This window comes from Rana temporaria, chromosome 2, assembly GCF_905171775.1.
Source record: "Rana temporaria chromosome 2, aRanTem1.1, whole genome shotgun sequence".
NCBI lineage: Eukaryota > Metazoa > Chordata > Amphibia > Anura > Ranidae > Rana > Rana temporaria.
In genome coordinates, this window is record NC_053490.1 from 426,365,811 (window position 1) to 426,382,148 (window position 16,338).

The following is a 16,338-nucleotide window of genomic DNA, read 5'->3' on the forward strand; positions in this document are numbered from 1 at the left end:
GCAAATAAATGAGCAAAGAAAAATATAACTAAAAGCGTTTATTTTTACTTTTTGGCACATTGGAAATGGATTAGAACACCAGTCAGGTTTTTATTGCTGTCTGTGTCCCAATTCAGAAAATGTGCCCATGTTATTTGTCCTGCTTACTGTTATTATCAAAAGTAAAAAAAAAAAAAAAAAAAATCAAAAACTTTTGGATGGCCCAAGAATATATATATATCTTCCAAAGGGGACACTAGTTCTGGTGACAACCAGAAATTCCCACACTTTCTATTTTGGCTATGGGACAGGGAGCAAAGAAAAACTGTTTAGTCTTTAGTTTAGTCTTTAGTCTTAGTCTTCTACTTTAGTGCAGGAATGATGCAATACTGTGAAAATGTGTTGTGCTCATTTGTTAAGGGAAGATAACTGATAAAGATTATTTGCGATAAAGATATTTTATTCAGGTGAGTCCATATTATTTACAGAGCTGTAATCATTCCTTTCAGCTCATAAAGTAGTTCTTCATTCAAAATTAATCCTATATATATATATATATATATATATATATATATATATATATATATATATATATATATTGTAATGTTGGGGTTATTTAGCATCTGGGTAGAGCATACCAGTGAGCAGCAGAGTCCACGCCAGTTGTGCTTTTTAAGGGTTTGTTGACCCACTTTTATTAAAAGAAAGAAAAACGTCCATCCAGACTTTCCCACGCAGGGGGTTTCAAGTTTCTACATCAATAAAGAAATGGTCAAACGAAAATGCCAAGCCACCTGGTTCTCTTCAGAAATACAGCCCCCTAGGCTTACACTTCAGCCCTCTTGGCCACGTACCAAAGTACCTGTACAATCACTGTACCTTCTCTCAGCTTCTGTGCTGCACAACCCACAGCTTTGGGTCCTCTCTCTATACCATGCAGACATGCATGCTTCTCCCTTGCTTGCCTGGACTCCTCTGGAGTGTGGAGTCCAGAACACTGGTCGTGATTCTACTATAAGCCCAGGACCCACCTGCTCAATCAACCAGCCAGACTCCTGGCTGTTTCCAAAACCCGGTCCCAGGATTGGAGATTCCTGCCTATTGGAGAGTCCTGGGCGACCATTACCAGGACAGGGAACTGGACTATCACATACCCCCCCCCTTTGTTTCGATCCAGAGGGAGGAACACCAGCACCCATCATCATGGTTGGGACACCTCTGTGCTGGCTGTCAGCCACATAGGCCCAACCTTTTTTCCGGGTGCGCTTCCAGGTACGTCCCACCCTGGATCTTAACCAGCTATATTTCCCTACACTCAGCCTTCTCCCTCTTCTTTTGGGGTTCCATAAGCACTTCCTCTTTTGAAATTTAAACAGGGCACCCCTGGTCTTTCTACCAACCCTTCTGCCTCCACGCTTCAGGTTCCCCGGTTTCCCAATACCTTTGGACACCACACTGTCATGTACCTTTAACAAATTATTTGGTTCATCATTGATATACATATTCAAACCAACTTTACACCTCTCAATGTTGCAAAAGTCACCAATGCCTTTTTTTTCAGTATTTGCTAGGGCAGAGTCTGCAGAGGGCACACATACCAGAGGGTTGCCATCACCCACGGGAACCTCACAGGACGTCACCTCCCCGGGGTTCACCCTCTCTGCAGGCAGCTGTCCTACCACTTGACTTGTTCTGATGCCATTTGTATTTTTATCCACCTGAAGAGACAAGTTCTCTTCTGATCCACATACAATTTTTACTGCACTTATCTGTTTGTCACCTAAACCAAACATTGGACTGGGGACCCCAGTCTTTTTAACCATCTTCGGTTGGGCCCCAGTTAGGATTTCTGCTGCTTTCTGGTCCACACTTGGCCCTTCCATCTCATGTGATAGCACCACTGGTACAGCATACACGCCCTTCACCGACAACTGACCAGTACTATCTTGAACCATAGCAGCAGAAATGCCTTCTACCTGGCTGTTAGGTGGTGAAACCTCAGACACTTTCTTTTCGCCAAAGCCTCTCCCATAAACCTCTTGTACAGGAAGTAACCCATCAGCATACCTAGAGGCGACTTTTAACACTAGTAATACAGTCATAAATAAACCATTTTTGTCTTGTCTTCCTTTGTGCTGTACCACCTGCCACTCAGGGGTCCACCTAATGGTACTCCGCAGTACCAGACTGTCTGACTGTGGTGGAGACACCCCAGTATAGACTGGCTGTACATCCCAAAGTTTAAGCATCTCCTTTAACACTTTTGTTAGAAAGCATACCCTTGGCTTCGGATTGAAGTCCTTCCTGGGGACTTTCCTGACACTAGGAATGCAGACAGACTCACTTGCTGAGACGTGAGAGGTTGCAAGGTTTAATGAAACCTTCTCCCAGCTGGAGATGACCACAGCCTGGTGCTCTACCAGAGCGCTGCCAGGTGCTTGACTCACACTCAACTTCTCAGGTTCAGCACCAATGAACTGCTTCACATTACCATTGACAACATCACTTTGACACGCTACGTCAGCATCATTTTTGTAGGTTGCGGACAAAGTGTCTGCTGTGTGCTCGCCCTTATGTGGTCCATATTTCTCACGAGGGTTAACCCCTGCAGCAGCCACCGCACCCTCAGGTATAAGCTGTTCTGCCATCACTCCTGCTGGCACAGCAGAAACTTTGTCCACCTTACTTTTATGCATGAAAGCCTCATCTATCAGGGACATTAGATTTTTACCCCAACTATCCCAATCTGTTGTAGCTGTGCTCCATTCATCGGCGCTCCTTAGCCCTGATCCATCCGCCCAAGGACACACATTAGAACAGATGGGTTTAGTTGCAGATTCATTACCCAAATTACAAATCATGGCAGACTTCGGTAACACATGTTCTAGCACCACAGGTTGCAATACACCACAACCACCACCACCTTGCTCGGGCGGCGCTTCATAAGCCTCACACACCTTTGCATTTTTCACATGTTGTTTTAACCCACCATTTACCTGCACATTTTTAGTACTAGCAGCTTGCACTAACACATTACCATTACACGGTACAGTTCCACTCTGTCCCACCAGAGTGACATACCAGTTGTCCATGGCAACCTCCGACTTCAATACATGAAGTTCCCTGGAGATTTCTGGGGACAACTGTGCTGTCTTACCACCAGTTGCTACAGGCAACGGCCCATTTGTGACAACAGCTTTTGCTCTGAAAGAACCTGGGATTTTCCCAACAGCAGCAAACTTTTCATTAACAATAACACTTATAGCATTTTTAGTTTTTGCTGGCTGTCTTAGCCCACTGCCTACTTGAGACTGGCAGACATTAGACACAACACTTTTAGTCATCAATACAGGTTCTGTTTGGACTTTAACCCCTGCATTCCCACTTTGTAGGGAGAAGTAATCTTCAAGCACACATTTAGTGGCCCCACTAACTGGGGTCACTCTCACATCATCATGGACAGTCTCGTAACCAGTTCTTTTATACCTGCAATCAGCAGTCCCAGACATCATTTCATTAAAGAAAGTCTTACCCACCGCAGTAGTTGGGGTCACCATCTTCATTTGAGTACGTTGTCTTAAACAGTCCTCAGCCGCACATTTACTGGCCAACTCCCCCTGGTGGCCATGGGATGAAATCGCACCCCCTGCAGACACAACAGAAAACTCCTCCTTGTTGCCAGGGGTGACGGCAAATATATTTTCACAGGAAACTGGCTCAGCATCATTACCTCCAGGTGCACCCCAGAATCTAGGGCAAGACAACATTTCGTGCCCCAGCTGGCCACATTCCAGACATGGAACAGGACGACTTTTCTCCAGTGTGTTTCTCTCCTGATGATTCCCAGCTGGCAAGAATGCACAGGGCTCTTTGTGGGGACGTTGAGGCAAATCTCTCCTGCAGCTCTTCTCTCCAGGCACAACTTCCACTCTTGTTGTCATGGGAGATCGCACTCTCCCTGCAGAGCTTTGCTGGTTCTCTCCAATATGCTGTATTGGCTCCTCCGGAAGCCACTTGTCACGACCCTTGCAGGCAGGTACACCCCATGGTCCACAGACAGCCCGACTGGTCTCCTCTGTGTTGCTATGGGCAACCACTCTCCGTCCTGGCTTTTGGTCAGCCTCTCTTCTGGCACATAACATAGGATTCGCAGACCTTTGTTTTGCTAGGTAGCTTTGCATTGGAGCCAGGGACAAAGGGCACTTGGAGACTGCATGCCCCCACTCGCTGCACCGCAAACAGCGCACTTGGTTTGCTGTCTTGTCAGGGTTTCCCACACTGCATATGCTGGACCCTGTCTCAAGCTGTGTCACTTTCACAATTTTCACAACAGCTGCTGGTTTAACTGCAGCAGTGTTGCCAGGGGCAACAACACCCCTCTCCCAGGCATGGATATTTGGCAGATGTCTCTTTTTATCAAAGGTTGGCTTCGCTTCCACTTTAGCTTGGTCCAATCCTGCCAGGTGTCGCTTGCACCAATCCACTGTAGATTCAAACGCTGGTGGACGCTCCACATTAGCCGTCTGTGCACTCATTGCACCAGGGTTGCTAGGGACAACAGCAGCCCACTTTTCCCTTGGAAAACTCTGTTCGGGTATGTATTGGGTTCGATCAGGCGGTAACAACCCCTCCAGCCTCAGAGCTCCATCTATCATCTCAGCCATCCTTGCTTCTTTTAGGCATCTTGATCGCCCCATACTCACAATCACTCCCACAAAAATTTGCACAGTTCAGCAACAAATTAGAGCACTGTCTCTTTAAGGCTAATCACCTTTCTCTTGCAGGTTCTCCTCACCTGCACACACACAGATTATGCAGTTTCTGGCAATAGCTCACTGGTATTTGCAAGGATCTTCAGTCCATGCCCGCATTCGAGCACCAATTGTAATGTTGGGGTTATTTAGCATCTGGGTAGAGCATACCAGTGAGCAGCAGAGTCCACGCCAGTTGTGCTTTTTAAGGGTTTGTTGACCCACTTTTATTAAAAGAAAGAAAAACGTCCATCCAGACTTTCCCACGCAGGGGGTTTCAAGTTTCTACATCAATAAAGAAATGGTCAAACGAAAATGCCAAGCCACCTGGTTCTCTTCAGAAATACAGCCCCCTAGGCTTACACTTCAGCCCTCTTGGCCACGTACCAAAGTACCTGTACAATCACTGTACCTTCTCTCAGCTTCTGTGCTGCACAGCCCACAGCTTTGGGTCCTCTCTCTATACCATGCAGACATGCATGCTTCTCCCTTGCTTGCCTGGACTCCTCGGGAGTGTGGAGTCCAGAACACTGGTCTTGATTCTACTATAAGCCCAGGACCCACCTGCTCAATCAACCAGCCAGACTCCTGGCTGTTTCCAAAACCCGGTCCCAGGATTGGAGATTCCTGCCTATTGGAGAGTCCTGGGCGACCATTACCAGGACAGGGAACTGGACTATCACAATATATATATATATATATATATATATATATATATATATATATATATATATATATACTGTATATATGAGCAATCATCCCAAACATAACTCCAGGTCCCACAAGAAGAGGAAGAGAAAGGTCTCCCTCCACCTGCTTCCTTATTATATCCCATCAGAAAGGGACCACACCCTTCCCAGCACCAAATGGGCTGCAGGTGTAAAAAGACCGACAGCTCACCATCTAAGTCCCCAGGCATAAGCGCAAGATGGCGCCTAGGTCAAAAACCAAGCCAACACATGGAAATGGCATGCGCTGGCATGCTGACGCTGTGTGCGCAATAGCACAACAATATCATCAGCTAAAAACATGGTGCTAATGTAAATGGATTCCACCGCCACTGCAACAGACAGTTGATGGTGGGGAACATCGCAACTCCCAGAAAAATGCCAGACTCCACGCAGCAACCCCACAGGGGATCACTCAAATGTTACCTTTCAAAACACTGATTTAGTAAACAGATATCATTCAAAGTCATAAATGCTAACGTACCTGGGTTTAATCGGCAAAATACCAATCTCACTGTGGAGAAAAATATTAATAGATTTATCATATCGATTATATCAGTACTAGAAAACAATATAAATTCTCCATATCAGTTATATCATAACCTAAAAATATTCCAATATGAATATATAAAAAAAAGTATTGGAATATTTTTGTTTTGTTTTGGAATCAGTGGACATAGGTGGATGCAGCATTGGTCCTCCGCTGGCTCTAAGGCTAAGAGCCGAGCGATCAAACACCGCTGATTGCTCACTTCTCAGTACTCCCTGAGCAGAGAGCTGGTGACTGTCAGATTGTCAGTCTCTGCTCTGGAGTTCTGGGCTGCGGATGGTATAGGAGCGGCTTGTTTAGGCTCTCAGCGGCATGCTGAGAGGCTGTGTGTTAATCCAGGCATATGGGCAGATCCCGACCATATGGTCACAAACTTTCCTGAGCCTGGACAAGTTCTGTGATGTCAGCTGACAGCGCGCTTCTGTGTTTTGAAAATGTATCACAGGAATGCAGAATGATCTGCACTCCTGGGATCCACAGGGTAAGTGCAGCCGAATGAGCTTTGGCTGTACTTCTCCTTTAAGAAAAATGGCTCAGGTATGCACATTAAAATTGATACACAGCATTATAGTTACTAAAAGATACAAAGAGCATTAAAATACAGTAAGCATGCACTGTATATTAAAGATCAATACATACAAAAGAACAATACTATGCTCTTATTTTAATTCCTTTAATGAGAATGCTAATAAACTATCACAAAATTGAAGGTCTTATAAAAAAAAATGGCCTCTTAAAATAATGTGATTATAAATATATTTGAATTGTTATGTTAAATCTGATAAGGGATTAGCTAATGAATTGTAGCAGTATCAAAAGAATGGAGGCTCATCAGCAGGAAATTCATAGAGCTATTATACAATTATATTACTGCCTGCATACTTGATTAAAATCCCTATAACATTACACAAAAAAGCATGAAGTCTACTAATGCTCCCTGTGGAATACAGTTACATGATTTACACTTTAAAGTTCTAATTCTATATTACAGAGGAGAATGCAATTACATGAATTGAAATTAGAGCTGGAATAAAGTTTCAATTTCAGTTACATACAGGTAAATGGAACATTTTTCTGAATTCAAAAACAGTTTTCCACAATTATTTTAATCATTTAATAACTGTTTGTTTTTGAAAAATGTAACTTGATCCCAAGCATATAGTAAATATTACAAAAATGTGATACTAAGTAGAAAGTATAAGTGGTTAAACCCCGAACCACGGGCTCAGGACTTTGTATTCCAGTGCTACTCCCCAACCCATTGCAGCCCCACCTTTTCCAGAGCTCATGTAATACCACAGAGCCCCTTCCTTGTTGTCTCTTATCCAGGTTTGGTGGTCCTTAGTGATGCAAAGAGTGTAATATTGCAAAGAGTGGCACTGAAAAGATGATATCAGAGCCACTCTCTGCAGCATTATATAGTAAGTACAAGGTTAAATATAGTAGAAAATACCTGTAGTAATTCCCCAAGGTGGCGAGAGGTTGGTGCACTGGCTTGTAGTGTCCTCTTCACAGTTTTCTAAACAGGTGCAGAATTATGAAAGCTGCACAATCACACAAACAATGACTATTCATAGCAATGTCTCTGAGACTCAGTCAGGGTAACATGTGGCTGTATTGAATAGACTCTATAAGACTCTATAACAGGGGTCTCAAACTGGTGGCCCTCCAGCTGTTGGGAAACTACAAGTCCCATGAGGCATTGCAAGGCTTACAGTTACAAGCCTGACTCCCTCAGGCAGAGGCATGATGGGACTTGTAGTTTCGCAACAGCTGGAGGGCCACCAGTTTGAGACCCCTGCTCTATAACAACAGAGATTCAAGCTGAAAATAACTACTTCAGTAAACAGTTCAGGACATACACATCAGCTTATAATTATCCTTATAAAAGGCATCCTTAACATTGAAGTCCAAGATAGCTCTGGTAAAACAGGTGGACAGCTGGAGAGAACTGGAGGGCCCAAAGACAAATGGTCACCCAAATAGAACTGGAGTACAGTGGTAACAATTTATGAGGGGCTTCCCACAGTAAAAAGAGAAATAGAAGTTACGTCCACAGACTGCGGCTTTGTCATAGATATTTAAACAGTACAAGAAGTCCTTTATTTTAATTTATATAACATCAAGAAATATTTAAAAAATACACAAAAATAATCCACAACATCTCTTCACCATACCCATATTAAACCATATTATACCCATATTAAACCAAAGACAATGTTGTCTCATACTCCAAAAGTTGGCTAGCAGATATCAAACTGACCACAATAATAAAGCAAAATAATACAACGCTGACTCAATAATAAACAGTATATTATTCTTCAGTGTGAAAATGCATGCACAATAAATCATTCAATAAATGTTGTGATCAAATAAAGTCCTCCAAACAATACATGAAAATATTTTTAACCAAAAGTAATGGCAAAGTTATAAATAATAAAGTTCAAATAAAACAATCCAACTAAAAAGTTCCTATCACCAATATTATTCCACCAAGTGTAGAATAATCTTTGATTCAAGGTGACCACCACTACTAATACAGGAAAACACACTTACAGGAAGCATGGTTTTATTTACTGACTCTTCTTTAGTTTTGTAGGTAGGAAAAAAAAGCGATTTATTCTGTAAAGAGATGGAAAATTAATGATGCTCACTTTTCTGTACATTTTAGTGCCTGCTTTACAATCCATTAGTTATTTGTTTTTAAAGCATCAAGAATGCAGTAAAGCACGCTAGTTAACTAATGCTTCCAGGAACCAACATTCTAACATTAGATACTATTGTTCCACTTGAAAGGATATTTAGAGCAAATTAAGGATATACTGATGCACTTTAGTCAGTCTAAATAATATAAAGTGGCATTTACTTTACAGTTTTCTGGTGCTCCTTCTTGTTTGATCTAAATAAACCTGTTATTTAAACACATTAACTCAAATTTCAGTAATTTTAACCATGTTCACCGCGTTCCAACCAAACAAAATAAGGATAGAAGCAGACATTATATGCAGGAATTTCTTTCCAAAAATGTTCACTCTGTGATCACTTATTCATTTATGTTTACGATTACAGTGAGGAAAGGGGTATCCCATTTTGGTGTTTGTTTATCTAGGGGTGAAACAAAAGTGGAATAATTAGATTGTCCATTTAATTGATTCTTTCCAGAGGGTCCTGATACCCATGATCTGACTATGACCATCTAGCTCAGATTATGATTATCTTAAAGTGGAGGCTCCGCTTATTTGCCTCCCCCCCATCCACTGCCACATTTGGCACCTTTCGGAGGGAGTGGAAACCTGGCTTTGACAGGTACCCACTCCCACTTCCTACTGAATTTGTGGCGACCTCATTCGGAAGATCATCCCCCCTTCCCCCCACTAGACCATTCGCAAAATGCAGAGCGTTTCATACATGCGCAGTCGGGAACTGGCTGTGAAGCCGCAAGGCTTCACTGATGGTTTTCCTTACCGGAGATGGCAGCGGTAGCACCCGAGAGCCAATTGAAAAGTTGGCTCAGGTGAAGACACCACTGGATTTGTGGTCAGGTAAGTGTCCTAATATTAAAAGTCAGCAGCTACAGTATTTGTAGCTGCCGACTTTTAATATTTTCTAAAGGACCCTAGAGCTCCTCTTTAAGTGGTTGTAAACCTCAGGCATGAAATATATACAAAGCATATACCTCTATAGTGTGTACTTTTCTTAAATCCAGAGTACTAATTATCATTTCTGTCTGCTACCTCATCCCTCCTTTCTGACAAGTTTTTAACACCAAGAGAAAAGGGGAAAAACAAGTTTATTGAAAACAGCATAGGGTTTGATTTACTAACACTGAAGAGTGCAAAATCTGTTGCAGCTCTCTATAGAAACCAATCAGCTTCAAGTTTTTTGTCAAAGATTATTTGAGCAAGATGAAGTTAGAAACTGATTGGCTACTATGCACAGCTGCACCAGATTTTGCACTCTTCAGTTTTAGTAAATCAACCCCATAGTGTCACCCAGAGCATACATTCACATTGGAAACATGACTAGGGACATCTTGTGTACATCACATAGAGAAAAAACAGTAAAAAGATAAAAGGATACAGATACACACCATCAGGAAAGTAAAACAATTATTAGAGTCTGTCCATTACAAGGACCCACAAGATAATAAAAATGTGAAAGCCTCTAGGATGTATTTAGGAAGCTGGGATGGACATAATCTAAGACATTTTCCCATTTCTCCTCAAACATGCCAACATCCCTTTCCAATTTCTCCATGACTTTGCATGGATAGCCCTCCAGGTGGGCTGCGAGAAGCATTCCATAACAAGAGACTCATGGTGGTATATGCATGTTGAATAATATGGAAAATAGGGGTGAAGACAGATGCCAATCCAAGGAGGGGGGAGGGGGGCTGGCCATCCGCTGCATGTTTAAGTTGTAAGTATTTGAAATACATGTTGTTTGGTAAGTAGTACCTGAACTGCAGCACTTGAAAAAAGAGTAGAGGGCCAACCTTAAAAATATGGTGTAACTGAGTAAGGCCTCTTACTTGCTCTCTAAGGGCATGCTGGAGCTTAGCCAACTTAAGGGTGTCAGATAAGGGCATAGCTAGAAAAGCTCTGTACTGGGTCAAATTGGTTAACTTCATTCTATACTTTATGCATTAACACATAGGTTGGATAGACTTTGTTGAATGTGTGAAAACAAAAGGATTCTAACTGACCCAGGACATCCAAACACAGAAGATAATTAAATCCAAAAAAGAAAACACCAGACTAGAGCTTTATGCATGCAAAACTTTAAAATCGTGTACCTTGTTAAGTTAAATGTGCCAGGAAAAAGGTGCCTAGCTTAACCACTTCCCACCCACCGTATAACAAATGACAGCTTCAAAGTGGTTGTATTATCCTAAACAAGAAGGGGCGAAGCTGGTGAAAGGTGGGTGAATGTGATGTCTCAGTCCCAATTAGTATTTATACAACAACAATCTTATGCCTGCGGGTCTTTTAATGAGTCACACCTCAAAAGTATAAAAAAAAAGAGAAAAATGTATTAACATACATTTATTTTTTTCCTTTTTTTTCCCCCAAATTTCTTTATTGATTTTCATTACTAATACAGTACAAAAATATTTCGTCCTTACAATAAGTTTTACATACATTACCCCAACCCATACCCCGTACAGTCTCAATACATTCTCCTTATCTATAAACGTATTAAAAAAACAGTAAGAAGTAGTAAGAAGGTCTCGGCCCCCTCGTTCACCCCAAAGTCAAAAACCTCTCGTTGTCCTCCTGTCCAAAACTTGGCCCTACCCATTTTCTACTTTTCCTCTGAGAGGTCGGGGATCCCAGAGTTGGAAGTCGATACGAGGAGCAAGGGGAAAGATAGGGATGGGGAGAGGAAGAGGAGGGGGGAGAGAGAGGAAAAATATAGGGAAGAGGAAAAAAAGAGAGGGGGAGGAAAAAGGAAGGGAGGGGGGAGAAGGATTATTTAGATGTATATTATAACATACATTTAAAAGCAACACATAAAACATGAATATTTAAAAATACATATAAGATACTAAATTTGGTTCAAATAAAGAACCTGAAGGTTCATGTTATTAGCCACCATCAATCTGAAAGATCTGTGCTAATAGACTCAATGCATTTCCCAAAGCAGACTCAGGATGGTATCTGGAGATAAAAAACATATGTAAATAACGCAAATATATATATATATATATATATATATATATATATATATATATATATATATATATATATATATATATATATATATATATATATTGTGGCAGCAGGCAGGTTAAATCCCCTGGTTGCATCCAGGATGCAATGTATATATCTCCTAGGTTCAGGCTTTATGCCAGTTTATACCTCTAGGGGGAGAGCTGGGAATCCTGCTGGGAGGACTTGATGAGCCCAGCTGAATTAGGTGGGCTTGTTGGGTTCTCTACAAAAACTTCCAGCATGCAGAGAGATGTGCTCCACCCTGGAACCAGACTTGTGTGAATAGTCTGGGGAGTGTTCTCTGTGCGGTGAGACGAAGCCTACTACTACCAAGACTCTAAACAGCAGGGAGTTAGGGACTGGGGCAGCACTAGGCTGTACCCAGGTGTTAGTTAGGGACACCTATGTGTTTAGTGAGCCGTCAAGTGACCAGGGTTTACTTTTGTATTTCTTTTGTTTCTGTCACATCTATTTTTGTATATAGTTCAAATAAAAACCACACCTTTTTGTTTTGTTTTTCATTTTGGGTGGAGTAGAGCAGTGGTTATCAACCTCAGTCCACAAGTATCCCCAATGGGCCATGTTTTGGGAACTTCCCTTAGATAAAATAGTTCTTATCAATACCATGTCATTGATATTGATTTAAAGCAGCTGTGCAAAGTAAAGGAAAACATGAAAATATGGCCCATTGAGGGTACTTGAGGACTGAGGTTGAGAACCACTGGAGTAGAGAATGGCTAAAAAAGAAGAATTTCAGATATATTTTTTTTTTACCTAGTGACATCCACCGCGTCCAATCAGTGAACAATTTGCATTTATTGAGGTAATGCAAAGCATTCTCTGAATGACATCCAAGAGCTGTCAACCTCTTGTGTTTGGCAAGACAGCCACTTGGCAAGGGATCTGGAAACTAGGGGAGATCACTAGAGTAGTGATGTCTACTCTAGTGATTTATTTTTTCTAGATGCATCCTTTGGATGTACATTAATGCTCTTTTTAGTAAATCACATTGAAATTGTCTCAATAAATGAGTTCTTCTGTTTGCTGATATCTTAGTTGTATTGTGGCAGTTTTCTTCTTCCAAGAGTCTTTTAAAGGATGGAAGTAGTTCATTTAGACTATGGTAAGTTATAGAATCATATATATATACCGTGTGTATATGTATATATATATATATATATATATTTATATATATATATATATATATATATATATATATATATATACACATTTATGTATGCACATATTACTTCAGAGAGCAATGCTGACATGCAAAGTGCACTAAACCTTTGCACCCAATCAGGTCTGACCTTTAACTGCTTGCCGACCAGCGCACGACTATATACGTCGACAGCATGGCACAGACAGGCAGAAGGATGTATATATACACGTTCCATTTAAGATTGCGGCATTGTGGACACGCGCGTGCCCGCCGCAAGCTCCGTAAGCCAGACCACGGGTTCTGCGGACTTCATCTCTGCGGGGATACCCGTGATCATCTCGCGGTGAGGAAGAATGGGGAGATGCTGATGTAAACAAGCATCCTCCCGCTCAGCCTAGTGACAATGACAGTGATCACTTCCTTCTGTAATCGGAAGCGGTGATGACTGTCTTGTCACACACAGCCAAGCCCCCCTACAGTAAGAATCACTCACTAGGGCACACTTAACCCCTACAGTGCCACCTAGTGGCTAACCCCTTCACTGCCAGTGTCATTTTCACAGTATCAGTGCTATAAACTGATCGCTGTAAAAATGACAATGATCCCAAAAATGTGTCAAAAGTGTCCGATGTGTCCGCCATAATGTCGCAGTCAAGATAAAAATCGCTGATCGCTGCCATTACTAGTAAAAAAAAAAAAATATTAATAAAAATGCCATAAATATATCCCCTATTTTGTAGACGATAGAACTTTTGCGCAAATTGATCAATAAACGCTTATTACGATTTTTTACCAAAAATATGTAGAAGAATACGTATCGGCCTAAACTGAGGAAAAAAAATGTATTTTTATATATTTTTGGGGGATATTTATTATAGCAAAAATTATAAAATTTTGCTTTTTTTTAAAAAATTTACGCTCTATTTTTGTTTATAGCGCAAAAAATAAAAGCCACAGAGGTGATCAAATACCACCAAAAGAAGGCTCTATTTGTGGGGGAAAAAAAATAAAATTTTGTTTGGCAGCCACGGGACTCAGTGCCGAATCGCAAAAAGAGGCCCAGTCTATGACCAGCAAAATGGTCCAGGGCTGAAGTGGTTAACCAGACTAGAAATGCAAAAATTAGTTGGGGTCACTGCACATTGCTCTGACACCTGTTTTTCTATAATTTTTCATTTCGTTTTCCGAAACATATTTTGCTGATAGTGATCTGTTTGCTTGCTATGACTTTATATTTCATTTTGTTGTTATAGCTTAAACCTTTTCGTTTACAAAAAATGCTTGTCAGCACACGCTGACAGGATATAGGAAAGGTATTTTAGCTACCAGCAAAGCTGACAGCCAGTAGGCAAGTATACAAAAGTAATTCAAAACCATCTGTCAATATGCTTACAGCGTTAGATATCTGTAGGTCCTTAAAAATTCCTTTAAATGTAAAGCCTTGCAGAATGTACTGCTGAAATATGAATGCTAGAAATGAATCAAATGCTTATAGTAAAAATAGATGGCATACAAATATCTGAATATGTGTGAAAAGTAAAATAGCTTACCAAACAATCAAGTTTAATTACATCTTCCTATGCAGCATACATTTCTATGTACAGATATGTTAGATGCATCAGGACATTTTTGCATGCTTTGCAAAGTAATAAGACACATCAATGATAGTTTAATGCTAAAAAAAATGTAGACATTTGGAAATACTTTACCCCTTTGGTGCCCATGACCTTTATAGAGCTTGAATGAAACAAATTACTGTTTTAGAGAAAACTATATTACAACCTGGGTCATGAGTGGAGATTATGGCTCCTTGGGTAACCTACAGAGTCTTGGTTTTGGCTAGAGTTACACACAAAATTTATTTTTATTGTGCTTGTTAAAACCCCTGCATTCTTATTAATTTTACACTTGATTCTTTTTTTTATTTATTTTTTATGGATCCACTGAAAGGACTATTTAACAGCTAAATTAATAAGTTGGAGATCTAAAGCAGGCCATACACGGTTGAATTTTGAATGAATTTTCTTTTCAAAATCAGAAAGTTTTTATTTTTTTGTGATCCGATGATGCCACCATTGATTTTCAAAATTTGGCCGACCAAGCCTTCATGTTGTTACAGAAAATTCTTTTCTCTTCTGGAATTTTCTTTTCTTGCACATGTGCAATTTTTTTTCTATTACTGTACATTTTTCGCACAATTCTCCCATCATTGATTAGAAAATCGTTTGTTTTTCAAAAAACTTCCAACATGTCCGATTCCTCAAATTTGATTGCAGCATGAAAATCGGCTGTTGCTGCAGCCCACTAACGGTGCGAAATTCGTAAGAAAATTATTTTGAAATTCGAACCAAGTATGGCCGGCATAAGTAGTCCACTACTGTCACATAATTGCTTAATGTCTAAGGCCGCATACACATGGTCGGTCTATCCGATGAGAACACAACGACGTGCAGAGAAAAATGAAGTTCAATGCTTCCAAGCATGCGTCGACTTGATTCTGAGCATGCGCAGGTTTTTAACCGATGCTTTTGCGTACTAACCATCGGTTTTGACCTATCGGTTAGGCGTCCATTGGTTCAATTTTAAAGCGAGTTCTAAAATTTTTGACCGAAGAATAACTGACCGATGGGGCCCACACACGATCGGTTTGGACCGATGAAAACGGACTGAAGGACCGACCGTGTGTACGTGGCCTCAGTGTGTATAGTGTGAAAGGTATCACTATTTCTGACAGTATTTTTAGAAAGTCTAGTAATGGCATTCTACAATCAGATACTTATAGATAATTGCACACTTTTTATTCCTTGCATACCTATTTTTTCCTCCCCGATTTTCACACAATGGCAATTTTCCCTAATCCATTTTCCTTTACTTCCTGGACATCTGCTTAGAACTCTGGGTGTGCCTCCTCAAACATATAACAAGAACTTCCCAGGATGCTGATGTGAAGCCCTTATTACATCACCAGTGCCTCACTCAACCAGGAAGTGAAAAAATGTAATCGCAAGTAAAAAATGTTTGCTTACCGGTTAATGTAAAGTGATTTTTATATCAGTATGCAGAACTGCAGGATGGAGAAAGCTTTAACATGATAAAAAAAAAGATGTTTTAAATACACACCAGTGAGCTGGCCTCAATATAATCTGTCTATTTATTCTAGTTTGGATATTCTAGGGTTGTCTGCTACTCAAATGAACAAGACAGACAATAAAATGCACACAGCCTTTTAGCAATCTTTGTCTACAAGGGATGAAATGAAAAAATTCATAGCTTTCAAAATTATCTAAAATCTGCACCACATATGTGTAATGCACTATGAACATTTACATTATAGAGCTAATAAGAGGTATTAACAATAGTTGTCTAAAGGTAAAGCCAATGAGGAATTTCCTCTGAACATTTTGAAGCAGGCTCCTGTGATACTTTTATATATCTAAATTATGATCTTCTAGAA